Source organism: Halichoerus grypus, chromosome 10 (assembly GCF_964656455.1).
Source record: "Halichoerus grypus chromosome 10, mHalGry1.hap1.1, whole genome shotgun sequence".
In the NCBI taxonomy this organism is placed as follows: domain Eukaryota; kingdom Metazoa; phylum Chordata; class Mammalia; order Carnivora; family Phocidae; genus Halichoerus; species Halichoerus grypus.
The window spans coordinates 10,883,283-10,898,469 of NC_135721.1; the positions used below are offsets into that span (position 1 = coordinate 10,883,283).

The 15,187-nt window shown below is 36.5% G+C and overlaps 1 long non-coding RNA gene across 1 annotated transcript in view; it reads right to left on the reverse strand.

The window, feature by feature from the left end:
- Positions 1-720: 720 nt before the first annotated feature.
- LOC144379331 (uncharacterized) overlaps positions 721-15,187 on the reverse strand; it is a 142,961-nt gene continuing 128,494 nt past the window's right edge. Inside the window, exon 3 of the long non-coding RNA XR_013442151.1 lies at positions 721-832. This is a non-coding gene — a long non-coding RNA (uncharacterized LOC144379331). The remainder of the gene's footprint in view (positions 833-15,187) is intronic.

A 15,187-nucleotide genomic window follows, 5' to 3' on the forward strand; every position in this document is an offset into this window, starting at 1 on the left:
TTTAAAAATATGCCCTGTACATTTCAATTCCTCATTAAAAAAACCCTCCATTTACATAAAAAAAAACTTTCACTTCTATTCACCCAGGAGGATGACTCACTTCCCTAAGCTCCTAAGACTTTTTTTAAACTTTTGAATCTCAGTCATAAAGAGAATGCTCTACCACAAGCTGTTTGAAGTACCTTATTTTTTTGTCCAAAATATAGAGGAATCATATAGGAATAATCAATATAAAAAGGAAAATATTGAATAATAAGCATAATAAAAAAGTATTGTTTCATCCAGTTCTTCTTTTAACAAGTTATATGCACAAATTTTTAAACTAAATTCTATGTGAGATCTGGCAGTTGAGATTTCAGAATCAGGATCTGGGTATTTCCTGGCTACAACTAGGAAAAAATAGGTGGAACTGAATAGAAGTAAAGAAAAAGAAGTTGAGAAAGTAAAAGAAATTTCCCTCAGATAGTCAACTTAACTCTAATGACTGTGAACAATATGTTTATGAGATTAAGGTAGACAATCACCCAATAATAGTTAAGTTGACACTTCAGTCATAGAAAAGAAACTTTAAAAATCTAATGGACTTTGGCGTGTGGTGACAAAGAGAAAATGTGTATGTAGTACATACAGCAGGAAGCAAAGTAGAAAGAGAAAATAAGTCCAGTTTGCTGTAGAGAGGCACTCACGTGTGGGAGCAACAGAAAACGTGGCCCAGGAATCGCACTATGAGGAGGCTTGGACTTCCAGCTACAAAGCTGGTGTTTCATGTTGGAGGCAACCAGGAACCCCTGAATGTTGGCGACCAGCCTGATGTATTCCTTTCCTGGAGATGCTGTAACAGATTACCACAGTGTTAGTGGCTTAACCAACACTTTTTGACTATCTCACAGTTCTACAGGTCAGAAGTCTCATGAAATCAGGGCATTGGTAGGGCTGTGTTCCTTCGGGAGGCTCTAGAGGAAAAGCTGTTTCCTTGCTTTCTCTAGCTTTTAGAGGCAGCCTGCTTTCCTTGACTGGTCCTCTCTTCCATCTTCAAGGTCAGTATCACAGAACTCCCACCTCTGCTTCCCTCTGTGCACCTCTTCTGTGACCGAACCTCCTGCCTCCCTCTTTCCCTTATGGATAGGGTTATATAGGGCCCACTCAGAGAATTTAGGATAACCTCCCCACCTCAAAATCCTTAACTTAATCCCATCTGCAAAGTCTCTTGTGCTATGTAAGGTAACATTCACGGGTTCCAAGAATCAGGATCTTGGAGCCATTCTTTTGCCTACCACACCCAATTACAGTCAATTAAATGGAGCTAAAATAAATTGAAATAAATAGGAATAAGTAAGTAGAAAACATTTGTTTCATATGTATTATGTACAAGGCATTATTCTAAGCACTTCATATATGTGAGTTCATTTAGTCCTCAGAGCACCCTTTTGAGGTATCTGAGACACAGAGAATTTAAACAGGTTGGCCAAGGTCACAGTTGGATAGGAGTAGGACGGGGATACAAACCCATGCCATCTGGTACCAGAAGCCACAACTGTAACCACCCCATAATGTCATCTCTGAAGTAATCTGAAAGTTTGAGGAAGAATCTTTGCTCTTACTCAATCTTACTTCTTTTCCCATTATATATTTAAACCTCTGCCTTTATTAGTAGTCAGAAATTATTCCAACAGAATGTAAAAAGTGACAATACCCCAGAATAAGCACCCTCTCAGGGTTGTTTGCTCACAATAGGGTCCTCAGCAAATCATAAAGCTATTACAGAAAAAGAAAATAATGCCTGTCTCACAGGCAAGAAGGATCTGAAGCTCTGGTCTAACAACTGTTTAAATACTCAAGTTACGAAAAAGCTTCCAGGATCTATTCAAAGAGAAAAGGTTCTTAATTGCTTCCCCAAAATTGAAGAATAGAAGAAGGGTCTTGATGGTATCCTCTGAAAACCTAATTTCCTTACATTTAGGGATGCTTTTGATACAAATGGACTTCCTACAGTTGCTAATGTTTGTTAAGTACAGTGGATTCTGGAAGAAAATGAAAAGGCAGAGAAAGTAGCCCAGAAGAAAATTCACAATGAACTGCTGATAAGATACACAGGGTATTTCTGAGAGAATCTTTAGAGTTGGTGGAATTAAATTACTGCCCTGGGTATCTATTTTTTAAGGAAAATGTGTATTTGCCTAATCCAATTTCAGCATAATTCATATCCCTGTAACACTCCGAGAACACTGGCATATGGTTACATGAGATATAAATTGGAAGTATGATTAAAAATCACTGGCGTTTCGATTTCAATTATATTTCACAAAATAGACTCTAGGGAAAAATTGCACAAGCAAGACCACAACCCACTGCAAGACGAGAGTGGAGAAAATTCTCCTACACACACATACACGCACACACACACACGCATGCACACACACCTATGCACATACACATGCACATAGCACTTTGCAGATCTGACCAGGCACCAAATTCCCCAGGTGAACTCCCAACACTGCCGGCTTCCTCTTGGTAGCCAGCACTTCCTGATTTGACTTCAAGCCAGAATCCAAAGGTTCCTGGTAGCCATCTATGATGGCTGAACCAAACAGCAGTCCAGTCTTCTAGAAATTCGGAATTAGCACTGGGATCAAATCATGAGGATCACTGTTCGACCTTGGGCAATCTAGTGAATCTTTCTTTAAAATGACCTTGAAGAATAATTATGAAGACTAAGTGAGAAAATGCTATAAATCTCTTGATACATATTAGGTGCAAAATACAATGTATTTAAGTCAGAAGAAGTTTTTACAGAACTTAGATCAGGCACCTGTTTTATTCATCTTTGTATCCCTAGAGCCTGACAGGATTTCTGGCACAGACTGAATGCTCAACATATTTGTGGAATTGAAAATAATGATTCAGGCTTTCCATTTTTCTACTCCCAACCCCTCTTATCTCTTCATGGGGATATTGCTCCCAAGTGATATAAAAGGGGAGAGGTGAAAAGGAATCACTTTCATTAAAGTAAGATTTTAAGAGTAAAAATAAATTCTTCCCTCCTTAATCTTGACAGATGGGAATTTCAAGCTCCTCATTTTGTTTTAAGGAGCTAATAAGGAGTTCATAAATCTCAATTACTTCTGCAGAGTTAAAAGCAGCCGCAGGTCTGCTAAGCATCATTCCAATCTCTGATCAGCCCTAGCACCTTTATTAAAACACTGAGGGAGGTGAAAGGCCAAGTCATATTTCAACTTTGAGCTGACATTACGGCAGAAATTTCCTTCTCAATCTGGTCAGAGTGAAGGAGGAACACAGATCAGGCCAGGTCCATCTACAAGATGCCATGTCACACATGAAATCATACTTTGCCAGCAGTTTAAGAAATGACCTCACCTGAGTTCCTGGAAGTGGCCAATCTCCACGCATAATCAAGGAAGAGATCAATTAACAAATACTTATCCTTTAACAAAGCTCATTGTCTTTTCTTTCCTAACCACCAACCACCTACTCTCTTATAAATATATAGTGGACCCTCTTCTCTCCATCACTCCTTGTATTAGTTTGCTGGAGCTACCACAACCAAATACCACAGACTGGGGGGCTTAAACATTTAAACAACAGAAATTAATTTTCTCACAATTCTGGAGGCTAGAAGTCTGAGATCAAGGTGTTGGCAGGGGTGGTTTCTTTTGGGGCCTCTCATCTTGGCTTGCAGATGGCTGCCTTCTCCCTGTGTCCTCACATGGCTGTCCCTCTGTGTGTATCTGTGTCCAAATTTCCTCTTCTTATAGGAACACCGGTCATATTAAATTAGGATCTGCTATAATGCCCTCCTTTTAACTTGATTACCTCCTTAAAGACTCTATCTCCAAATACAGTCACATTCTGAGATAGTGGGGGTCAGAACTTTAACATATGAATTTGGGCCGGATACAAGTCAGCCCATAACATTCCTTAAGACTCAATCAGCCCTTAGCTCTGGTTGATTCTACTTTCCCAATGATTCTGAAGTCTGTCCATCCTCTAACTGGACTGCCCTCACCTGCCTTTCCAGACTCACTTCACATTTTATTAATCACTTCTTCTCCCATACACCCAGGCTATAGCTAAGGCATTTTTATTTACCTGAGTACTTTCCCCCAAAAAATCTCTCTTATATAATGTTATCCATATGTCAAGCTCCAATCCAAAAAACAGATTCTTCTCTAATCCTAAGCAGTATCAAACTTCCCAGTCTCTGCTCTCCATCATCCCTCAGTTTACACTGTACTAGTAATTTGTACCCAAGAGGCAGTATGGTCTAGTGGAAAGAGCAGGCACTCTGGGGCAGGTAATCAGAGCTTAAAAGTTCATCTCTGGCACCACTAGCTGTGCAAGTTTAAGCAAGTCACTAAATCTCTCAAACTCAGTCTCCTTATCCATGAAAATGGTATGACAACGCCTACCTCCCAGGATTATTGTGAGGATAAAAATAAATGAAATACATTAAATGTACTAAAATGTCTGAGCAGGCACTCAAAAAACACATTGTTGTTGCTGTTGTTGCTACTAGCATTTTTTTCATTTTTTATTTTTATTTTCTACCCAGCATTTGCTCTCTGAGCACAAGGACTATAACTTAATCACCTCTCTATCTACAGCAACAAGCCCAGTGGTTTTCATATTTTAGTGGTCAACAAATACTCATTAAATTCATGGTAAGCTCCTCTTCTGAGATCCCTGCTATCCATGCTCTGTTGCTTAGCACTATAAGGAAGGTATTTATCTCCATAATTGGGATGATCACCATAATAACTCACAAGACTGCTTTGGGGATTAGACAGAACCATCTTTATGAATTATAAAGTGCTGTACAAATGTTAACAACTCTTTAGGAAAAAAACTACACAAAGAGAGCTTAAGAGGTGGAGTTGTGTAAGATGGGAAGAAGGTGAATAGGGCAGGTAAGGCTGAGCACCTGAGTCGAGGTCTCTGTAAATGTTGCAGATGGAGGGCAGTGAACGTGACTGACACAGAGGTGGTATGCCAGCAAGTGAGAGTGTTGTACTAGGCAGAAGAGAGCTGTAAATTCTCCTCTGCAGGGTTAAGGGGTGGGAGGATCTATGGTGAATTCAAGACAGAAAGAATCTATGCAGTTGAAAGGTGAGGACATTCTAGGCTGTGGCTGAGAACCCACAGGAGTTCTGTCTGAATGGCAGGTAAGCTAGAGAATAGGGTATTCAAACTGTGGGGCAGAGAAAATGAGTACAACAAAAACGAACTCATTAATTAATTAAAACTGATGGATTAAACTATTTATTAAACAGGATGCTAGACCCTAATGTTACAGAAATGCATGAGTTCAGATTTCCTATCTTTATAGTCTGAGGAAGAAACAAATGTTTAAACAAACAAGTACAATAAAATTTTCTGGATGCTATGATAAAATTCTACATGGGGTGGAGTGGGGCATGGAGGAAAGTGTACTCAGTCTACCTGGGAATAATAGCAGAGGTTTCATAGAGATAATGAGCCCTCTGCTGAGTCCTGAAGAATCAGTTTTGTGGTGAAGACCCAGGAAGAGGACATAAGAGGCTAATGAGCAGCAGGAACAAAGGGATGGGTGCCACGTTAATTACAATAGTTTAATTTAGCTGTATTAGACAGAGGCAGTGAGAGAGGAGGCTGACGTAATTGGCAGAGATGAGATCACAGATAGTTTTTTTTTTTTTCGATTTTTGTAATGAAATTTTACTTCTCATGTTTGGATCTTTAAAAACTTAAAAGTTTTAAAAATGCAATGTTCCCCTTTGATGTACCATATTTCTCATTCCATCATCAATTCCATCCTGTAAATTTGGAAAAAGGTTTAGAAAAAGTTTGGGGGCCAAAAGAATAGTGATAGCTTTTAAGAAAATCTTTGTTTACTTAACAACTCTTTGGTCAATGCTTCTTTCACATCTCGCCTTCTGCTAGAGAACAGTGAAACATCAGGTTGCACCCTTCTATGTGTTCATGCCCTTTCCTTCCCTCCTGCCCTCCTTAAAAATGATCTACTAAGGTATCTTTGTGCTTTCCAAAACTTTAAAAATTGTTTTGTGCTAAAATATTCCCAGTATCCTTAATACTGATGTTCACAGATAGTTTTTTATAACAAGAAATGTAGGCTGGGTTTTCACCAGTAGATTATGGTGTGCTACTGAAGGACTTAGGAGAATAACATGAGATTTGTGTTTTTAGAAGGATTACAATAAAATGGAGGTAGTATATTCTAAATCCTATTTTGATTAATTAATAAAACAACAGATACTGAAAATATTTTTTTGTCCTTTAAGCAGCCAGTATAGTGCCAGGTATCATGCAAGGTAAAGAGCTAAGTACTGTGTGTGTGTGTGTGTGTGTGTGTGTGTGTGTGTGTGTGTGTGTGTATCTATAGTCCCTTGGAGGTCAGCCAGGGCTGGACTAATCAGGTAAAGTTCCATACAGAAAGAAGGAATTGAGTTGGGCTGTGAAGAAATATCAAGCTAATGAGAAAGAAGGGAAATTTGGATACCTAACCTTGCTAAATCATATTTCTTGTCTGTAAAATGCAGTTGGTTATAAAGTCCACCTTATGAGATTGTTAGGAGTAATTGACCAAATGTACATAAAAAAATAACAACAGTGCCTAGCCCATAATAGTCTTTCCTAATCAATGGTATTTATCCATATGTTAAGAGAAGAGTAGCCTTAAGATATACTGAAAAAATTGCAGAGATCTGAGTCAAATTGAGTTAATATCATCTAGGACTTATTAAGTTCTGGTGTTGGTGCAAAGTCTCCTTTATGTATCACAGCATTTCATATAATTTCTATAAAAGATCTATGGTATAGGGACTATTATTAATATTCCCATTTTACATAGGAGAAAGCTGAGCTCTAGAGATGTCATGTACCAGCTCTGGTATTTACTTGCAGTTTTATCTAGGCAAATGTTAACCTCTGGGGGCCAGTTTCTTTACCCACTTTCACAACCTGAGCCTGGCACTTTCCTGGCCTCCATTATAATTGGGATTGGCCAAAGGACTGAGTTCCAGCCTATTAACTATGGGCAGAAGTGACGTATGCTGTAACTAGCTGAGCCATATTGGTAGTGGCCATTAGCTAATGTTGACTACCCTTAACAAGGTATTATGATAGAGGAACTCTGGGAAGGACTGGCTGGTTTATAAAGGAAGGGAGAAAGTTCAGAGATGTGGGAGCATAGAGGGTTAGAAAAACCAACTGCAAACCAGTTCTAAAATTTCACATTTAATCAGTTGTAAGATGCACATTTTTTCATATTTTAATGTCTCCGGGATGTGCTTTATAAACCCTGTCATTTCACAATTGATATTATCCAGGTAACAATTTTGAGTTGTCATTTCCTATACATATGTAAACTTAGTACTTACTCCTTTGTTTTACTGGACAACAGCATCCCTTAAATGTTTCAACTGATAGACCATTAATGACCATTTGAAGAAGAAATATGAATAATGATAGCTGTCTGAATGTCTTCTACTGATAGGTAGTCAACCTCTTGTAAGATTAAAAACAGAAGTGAAAAAGTGCCAGCAACAAAACTTACAGAATGCTTGTCACCAGCTAGAAAGAAAATCTTGGAGACGACAGAAGACAACTGTTTAAAAAAAAAAATGTTGCATCACCAATACTTTCGGTGGCATAAAAGATGAGATTATATGAAAAAACACAGACATCCACAAATAAGTCAAAAAGTGATTCAGAAAATGATTCTGAACTGTGAATGTGAAGGATTTTTGAAATTATTTAACCAAATCATTTGCTTACATTTCCGTGTAACATATTTTAAAATGATATATAATATTAAATAGATGTCAACTTCCTCTGGTATAGCTGAATGAGGTCCTATCAGAACAATTCTCCAGGAGATAACAAATACAAACTTCAGAAAATAATGCAAACAACAACAACATTGGAAGATTAATAACAGACACCAGAAAACAATCAAAAAGCAGGAATATTCTGGAGAAAAGCTGACCCTAGGAAATGCATTTGTTGACACTAGATGCATTCCTTGACTTTTAACCTGATATAAGACCTCAGCCTGTTCACTGAGAGAAAATCTGCAGCCTTTCTGAACTACAGAATCAGGGGATAGAATGTGCATAGCCCACTCCACAACAGCTGGAAAAGTGAAGGAAAAATTCCAGAAAGAAGAGAGGCAAAGCCCTAAACTCTGTGTATAGATTCTACCCCAAATCTCTGGCTGCATCCTAAATTTTAAATGCACATTGAAGACTCTAAGCACCTAAACTATGAACAAATGAACTGAACAGAGGTTTGAACTGCCAACAAAAAGATCCTTTGAGCCCAACCAAGTTAATTGCCAGATAAAGCCAGCGTCCCCAAACTGAATAGATAACATTCTTCAGAAGACTACAGTATAATCTAGAGTTTTACAGCATAAATATCACAATTCCCTAGATATACTTGACATACAAAGAAACAAGAAAATATGATCCATTCTCTAGAGGAGGGGTCAGCAAAGTATGGTCCATGAGCCAAATCTAGTCATTGGCCTGTTTTTGTATGGCTTGGTAGCTAAGAATGGTTTTAACCTTTTTAAAGAGTTTGTTAAAAAAAAAAAAAAAAAGAATGTAATGCACACACTAGGTGAGTCCTCTAGAAAGTAAACTCCTTACTATATGGCCCTTTGACCAACCCTTGGATAACCAAGATGTTAAAATCAGCAGACAAGGATTTTAAAGCGTTTATTATAATTGGTCATGTTAGCATAAAGGAAATATGGACATAAGAAATGAAACAAGAAATCTTAGCCAAGAAGAAGAAACCACTAAATTGGACATTCTAGGACTGACAAAGGCAGTATCTGAAACAAACAAACAAACAAACAAATGCATCGGATGGGCTTAAGAGCAGATTAGAAATGACAGAGGACAGAGTCATTAAATTGAAAGGTAGATCCACAGAAATTATCCAATATAAATAACAGACAAAAAAGGATGGAGGAAATAAATTAGAGGCTCAGGGACCAAATAAGCCAATATCAAAATTGGACTTCCCAAGTAGAGAAGAGAGACTGGGACAAAGGAGGAGAAGCAGGAGGAGAAATAATGACTGCCATATCCCAGCTTTGGAGAAAGATATAAACTTACAGATTCAAGAAGCTCAGTGAATTCCAAGAATAATAAATATGAAGAAAAACACACCTACATACATTACAGTCCAACTGGTAAAACTTGAAAAATAAAGAAACAACCTTGGAAGTAGCCAGAGGAGGAAAAGACTAACTATATTCTTATATATATAATATACATTTTGTCAGACTAACTATATAACTATATATTATTCCCTATTAACCATAGGAAAATAATGATTAAATAATTGCTGACCTCTTACTAAAAACAATGGAAGAAGAGAGTGGAACATAATCATTAAAGGACAGAAAGAAAGAAACCATACCCACAAATCTAGGTCTAGACAAAATACCTTCAAAAATAAAGCCAAAATAAACACATGCTCAGTTAAAAGGACTCCAGGGAATTGCTGGAAATTGTTGCTGAAAGAACTGAACTCCAATAAAGCTGAAGGAAATTCTTCAGCCAAAGGGACATTATGCTAGATGGAAATGCAAACCTTCAGGAGGGAATGAAGAATATATATATATATTTAAAAAAAAAAAAAGGTAAATATTTGAAAAAATTAAAAAAAAACATTTTGCTTCTTATTTTCCTTAAGATACTTGGAACTGTTTAACAGTTACATTGTCTTAGACGCTTTACACTTAGTACATATGTAATACACATGAAGGTAAATATAGATACCATAAAGAAAAACAATAAATTGACCTATGTGGTTGCAAAGTTTCTACATCTTAGGTGAAGTAGTATAATATTAATTCTAAGTAGATTGTACAAAGTTAATGATGTGTAAAGTAACCCCTAGCACCACCACGAAAAAATATGATATACAGCTAAAAAGTCAACAACTAAAGTAAAATGGAATTATAAAATATAATCAAATCACCCAAATGGAGAAAGGAAAGAGTAACAGAACAAAAAAGAGAGAAAGCGAATAGTGAAATAATAGAATTTAACCCAACCATACCAGTATCACGTTGTGTATTAATAAACTAAACACTCCAGATAAGACAAAGATTATAAAAACTAATAAAATACAGGATCTAAATATTTACTATTTATAAGATACACACTTCAAATATGAAGACAGAGGAATTGAAAGTAAATGGGATGCAAAAGGACAAACTATGCTAACAGTAAACATAAGAATAATGGATCTTATTAATATCAGTATTACTCAACGCAAAGAGCGGTACTAGGAATCAAGAGGAACTTTGCATAATGATTAAAGGATCAACCCATCAGAAAGATATGAGAGTCATAAATGTGTACATGCCTAAATACAGAGCTTAAAAATTCACAAAGCAACAAATGACAGAACTGAAGAAAAAACCAGATAATTACACAATCATAGCTGGAGATTTAAGCACCCTTTCTCAAGAATGGATACAAGACAAAAATCCACAGAAGATCTGAACACTATCAACTACCTTGACCTAATTGATATTTATGAAACACTGTACTTGGCAATTGTAGAATAAACATTCTTTTCAAGTGTGCTTGATATAGTCACCAACTCAGATCATATGCTAAGCTACAAAACAATTCTTAATAAATTTAAAAGCTGTGTTCTCTGACCCCAGTAGAATTAAATTACAAATCAATAGAAAATTTTCTGGATTATTCCCAAACACCTGGAAATTAAATAACACACATCCAAATAATCCATGGGTTACAAAATATATCACAAGGAAAATTTTAGAATATTTTGAACTGAATGATAAATGCAAAATAAAATGTCAAAATTTAGGGGATGTAGGTGATACAGTGATTTAAAGGAATTTCATAATTTTAAAATGTTTGCTTTAGAAAAGAAGAAAGATTCAAAATCAGTGATGTAATAGCCTAAGAGCTAGAAAAAAAATATATAACAAAGTAAACACAAAGTTTAAAAAAAACAGGAGCCAAAATCAATTTTTTTTAATTTTATTTTATTTTATTATGTTAGTCACCATACAATACATCATTATGTTTTGATGTAGTGTTCCATGATTCATTGTTTTCGTATAACACCCAATGCTCCATGCAATACGTGCCCTCTTTAATACCCATCACCAGGCTAGCCCATCCCCCCACCCCCCTCCCCTCTAGAACCCTCAGTTTGTTTCTCGGAGTCCATAGTCTCTCATGGTTCATCCCCCCCTCCGATTTCCCTCCCTTCATTTTGCCCTTAGGAGAAGGAAGGGCAAAATCAATTTCTTAAAAAAGGCACAAAATAGAGAACATGAACATGAGTTGGATGCTTAATCAACTGAGCCACCCAAGAACCCCAAGATTTTATTCTTTTTGATGCCTGAGTAAGATTCCATTATACACACACACACACACACACACACACACACACACACCACATCTTCTTTATCCATTCATCGGTCAACTGACATTTGGGCTCTCTCCATGGTTTCGATATTGTTGATAATGCTGTTATAAACATTGGGTGCATGTATCCCTTCAAATCTGCATTTTTGTATCCTTTGGGTAAATACCTAGTAGTGCAATTGCTGGATCGTAGGGTAGTTCTTATTTTTAATTTTTTGAGGAACCTCCATACTGTTCTCCACAGTGGCTATACCAGTTTGCATTCCCACCAACAGTGTAGGAGGGTTCCCCTTTCTCCGCATCCCCACCAACATCTGTTGTTTCCTGACTTGTTAATTTTAGCCATTCTGACTGGTGTGAGGTGGTATCTCATTGTGATTTCTGTTTCCCTGATGATGAGTGATGTTGAGCTTTTTTTTCATGTGTCTGTTCGCCATCTGGATGTCTTCTTTGAAAAGGTGACTATTCATGTCTTCTGCCCATTTCTTAACTGGATTATTTATTTTTGGGGTGTTAAGTTTGATAAGTTCTTTATAGATTTTGGATACTAACCCTTTATCTGATATGTCATTTGCAAATATCTTCTCCCATTATGTTGGCTGCCTTTTAGTTTTGTTGATTGTTTTCTTCACTGTGCAGAAGTTTTTTATCTTGATGAAGTCCCAATAGTTCATTTTTGCTTGTTTCCTTTGTCTCCTGCAATGTGTCTAGTAAGAAGTTGCTACGGCTGAGGTCAAAGAGGTTTCTGCCTGTGTTCTCTTCTAGGATTTTGATGGATTCCTGTCTCACATTTAGGTCTTTCATCCATTTTGAATTTATCTTTGTGTATGGTGTAAGAAAGTGGCCCAGTTTCATTCTTCTGTATGTGGCTGTCCAGTTTTTTCAACACCATTTGTTGAAGAGACTGTCTTTTTTTCAGTGATAATCTTTCCTGCTCTGTCAAAGATTAGTTGACATATAGTTGTGAGTCCATTTCTGGGTTCTCTAGTCTGTTCCATTGATCTCTGTGTCTGTTTTTGTGCCAGCACTATACTGTATTGATGACTACAGCTTTGTAATATGGCTTGAAATCAAGAATCGTGGTGCTTCCAGTTTTTTCTTTTTCAGGATTCCTTTGGATATTCGGGGTCTTTTGTGGTTCCATACAAATTTTAGGATTGTTTGTTTTAGCTCTGTGAAAAATGCAGGTGGTATTTTGATAGGGATTACCTTAAATGTATAGATTGCTTTGGGTAGTATAGACATTTTAACGATGTTTGTTCTTCCAATCCATGAGCATGGAATTCTTTTCCATTTCTTTGTGTCCTCTTCAATTTTTTTCATAAGTGTTCTATAGTTTTCAGAGTACAGATCTTTTACCTCTTTAGGTTTATTCATAGGTATCTTACTGTTTTTGGTGCAATTGTAAATGGGATCGATTCCTTGATTTCTTTTTCTGCTGCTTTGTTATTGGTGTATAGAAATGTAACAGATTTCTGCACATTGATTTTATATCCTGCAACTTCGCTGAATTCATGTTCTAGCAATTTTTTGGTTGAATCTTTTGGGTTTTCTACATAGAGTATAATGTCTTTGCAAATAGTGAAAGTTTAACTTCTTCCTTACCAATCTGGATGATTGCTAAGACTAAGACTTCCAGTACTATGTTAAATAATAATGGTGAGAGTGGACATCCTTGTCTTGTTCCTGGCTGTAGGGGAAAGGCTCTCAGTTTTTCCCCATTGAGGATGATATTAGCTGTGGGTCTTTCATATATGGCCTTTATGATTTTGAGGTATGTTCTATCTATCCCTGCTTTGTTGAGGGTTTTTTATCAAGAATGGATGCTATATTTTGTCAAATGCTTTTTCTGAATCTATTGACAGGATCATATGGTTCCTAACCTTTTTTTTTATTAATGTGGTGTATCATCTTGATTGATTTGTGAATATTGAACCCCTGCAGCCCAGGAATAAATCCTACTTGATTGTGGTGAATAATTCTATTAACACACTGTTGAATTCGATTTGCTAGTGTTCTATTGAGAATTTCTGCATCTATGTTCATCAGGGATATTGGCCTGTTAATTCTCCTTTTCAGTGGGGTCTTTGTTTAGTTTTGGAATCAAGGTAATGCTGGCTTTGTAGAATGAGTCTGGAAGTTTTCCTTCCATTTCTGTTTTTTGGAACAGTTTGAGAAGAATAGGTATTAACTCTTCTTTAAATGTTTGGTAGAATTCCCCTGGGAACCATCTGGCTCAGGGCTTTTGTTTGTTGGGAGATTTTTGATTATTGATTTAATTTCTTTGCTGGTTATGGGTCTGTTCAAATTTTCTATTTCTTACTGTTTCACTTTTGGTAGTTTGTAAATTTCTAGGAATTTGTCCATTTTTTTCCAGATTGCCCAATTTGTTGTCATTTAATTTTTCATAGTATTCTTGTATAATTGTTTATATTTCTGTGGTGTTGGTTGTGTTCTCTCCTTTTTCACTTGTTATTTTATCTATTTGGATCTTCTCTCTCTTATTTTGAAAGTCTGGCTAGAGGTTTACCAATTTTATTAATTCTTTTAAAGAACCACCTCTTAGGAAATAACACCAGTTTTATACAAACTCAGAAAATGGAGGAAGAGGAAACACCTCTCAACTCATTTTATGAGAATGGCATAACCCTAATACTAAATCCTTCTAAAAACTTCATAAAAATTTTAAATTATATTCCTTATGAAAAACTAATGTAAAAATATTCCTTAGCAAATTTTAAAAAAATCAAGCTCAGTGATATATAATACATCCATGTCAAGTAGGATTTATCCTAATATTAATAAGTTAATATAACATTAGAAAGGAGGGAAAACAGTATGATCAATAGATGCAGAAAAGCACTTAACAAAATATATCACTAATTCATGATATAAAGTTTATATTATAAACTCTCATCAAAATGAGAATGGATAGAGACTTCATTAATATGATATAAGGCATCTTTGGAAAATCTTGGAAACCAAGGAAAACCTTGGAAAACCAAATATCATTCTTGATGATATTTAAAATGCTTTTCCCCTAGGATCTGAAACACAGAGATGCCTACTTTCACCACTTGTGTTCAAAACTACATTGAGTGGTGGGGGGTGGGAGGGATGGGGTGGCTGGGTGATAGACATTGGGGAGGGTATGAGCTATGGTGAGTGCTGTGAATTGTGCAAGACTGTTGAATCACAGATCTGTACCTCTGAAACAAATAATACATTATACGTTAAAAGAAGAAGAAGAAGAAGAAGAAGAAGAAGAAGAAGAAGAAGAAGAAGAAGAAGAAGAAGAAGAAGGAGAAGGAGAAGGAGAAGGAGAAGGAGAAGGAGAAGGAGAAGAAGATAGCAGGAAGGGAAGAATGAAGAGGGGGAAATTGGAGAGGGAGATGAACCATGAGAATATGGACTCTGAAAAACAAACTGAGGTTTCTAGAGGGGAGGGGGGTGGGAGGATGGGTTAGCCTGGTGTTGGGTATTAAAGAGGGCACGTTCTGCATGGAGCACTGGGTGTTATATGCAAACAATGAATCATGGAACACTACATCAAAAACTAATGATGTAATGTATAGTGATTAACATAACATAATAACCCCCCCCAAAAAAAACTACATTGAGAGAACTAGAGACTGCAATAATGCAAGAAAAATAAGTAAATGGTATATATAGAGAGAAGAAAGAAGCAAAGTTATCTATATTTGCAGACTACCTAACTGTTTATATGGAAAATCCTAAGAAAT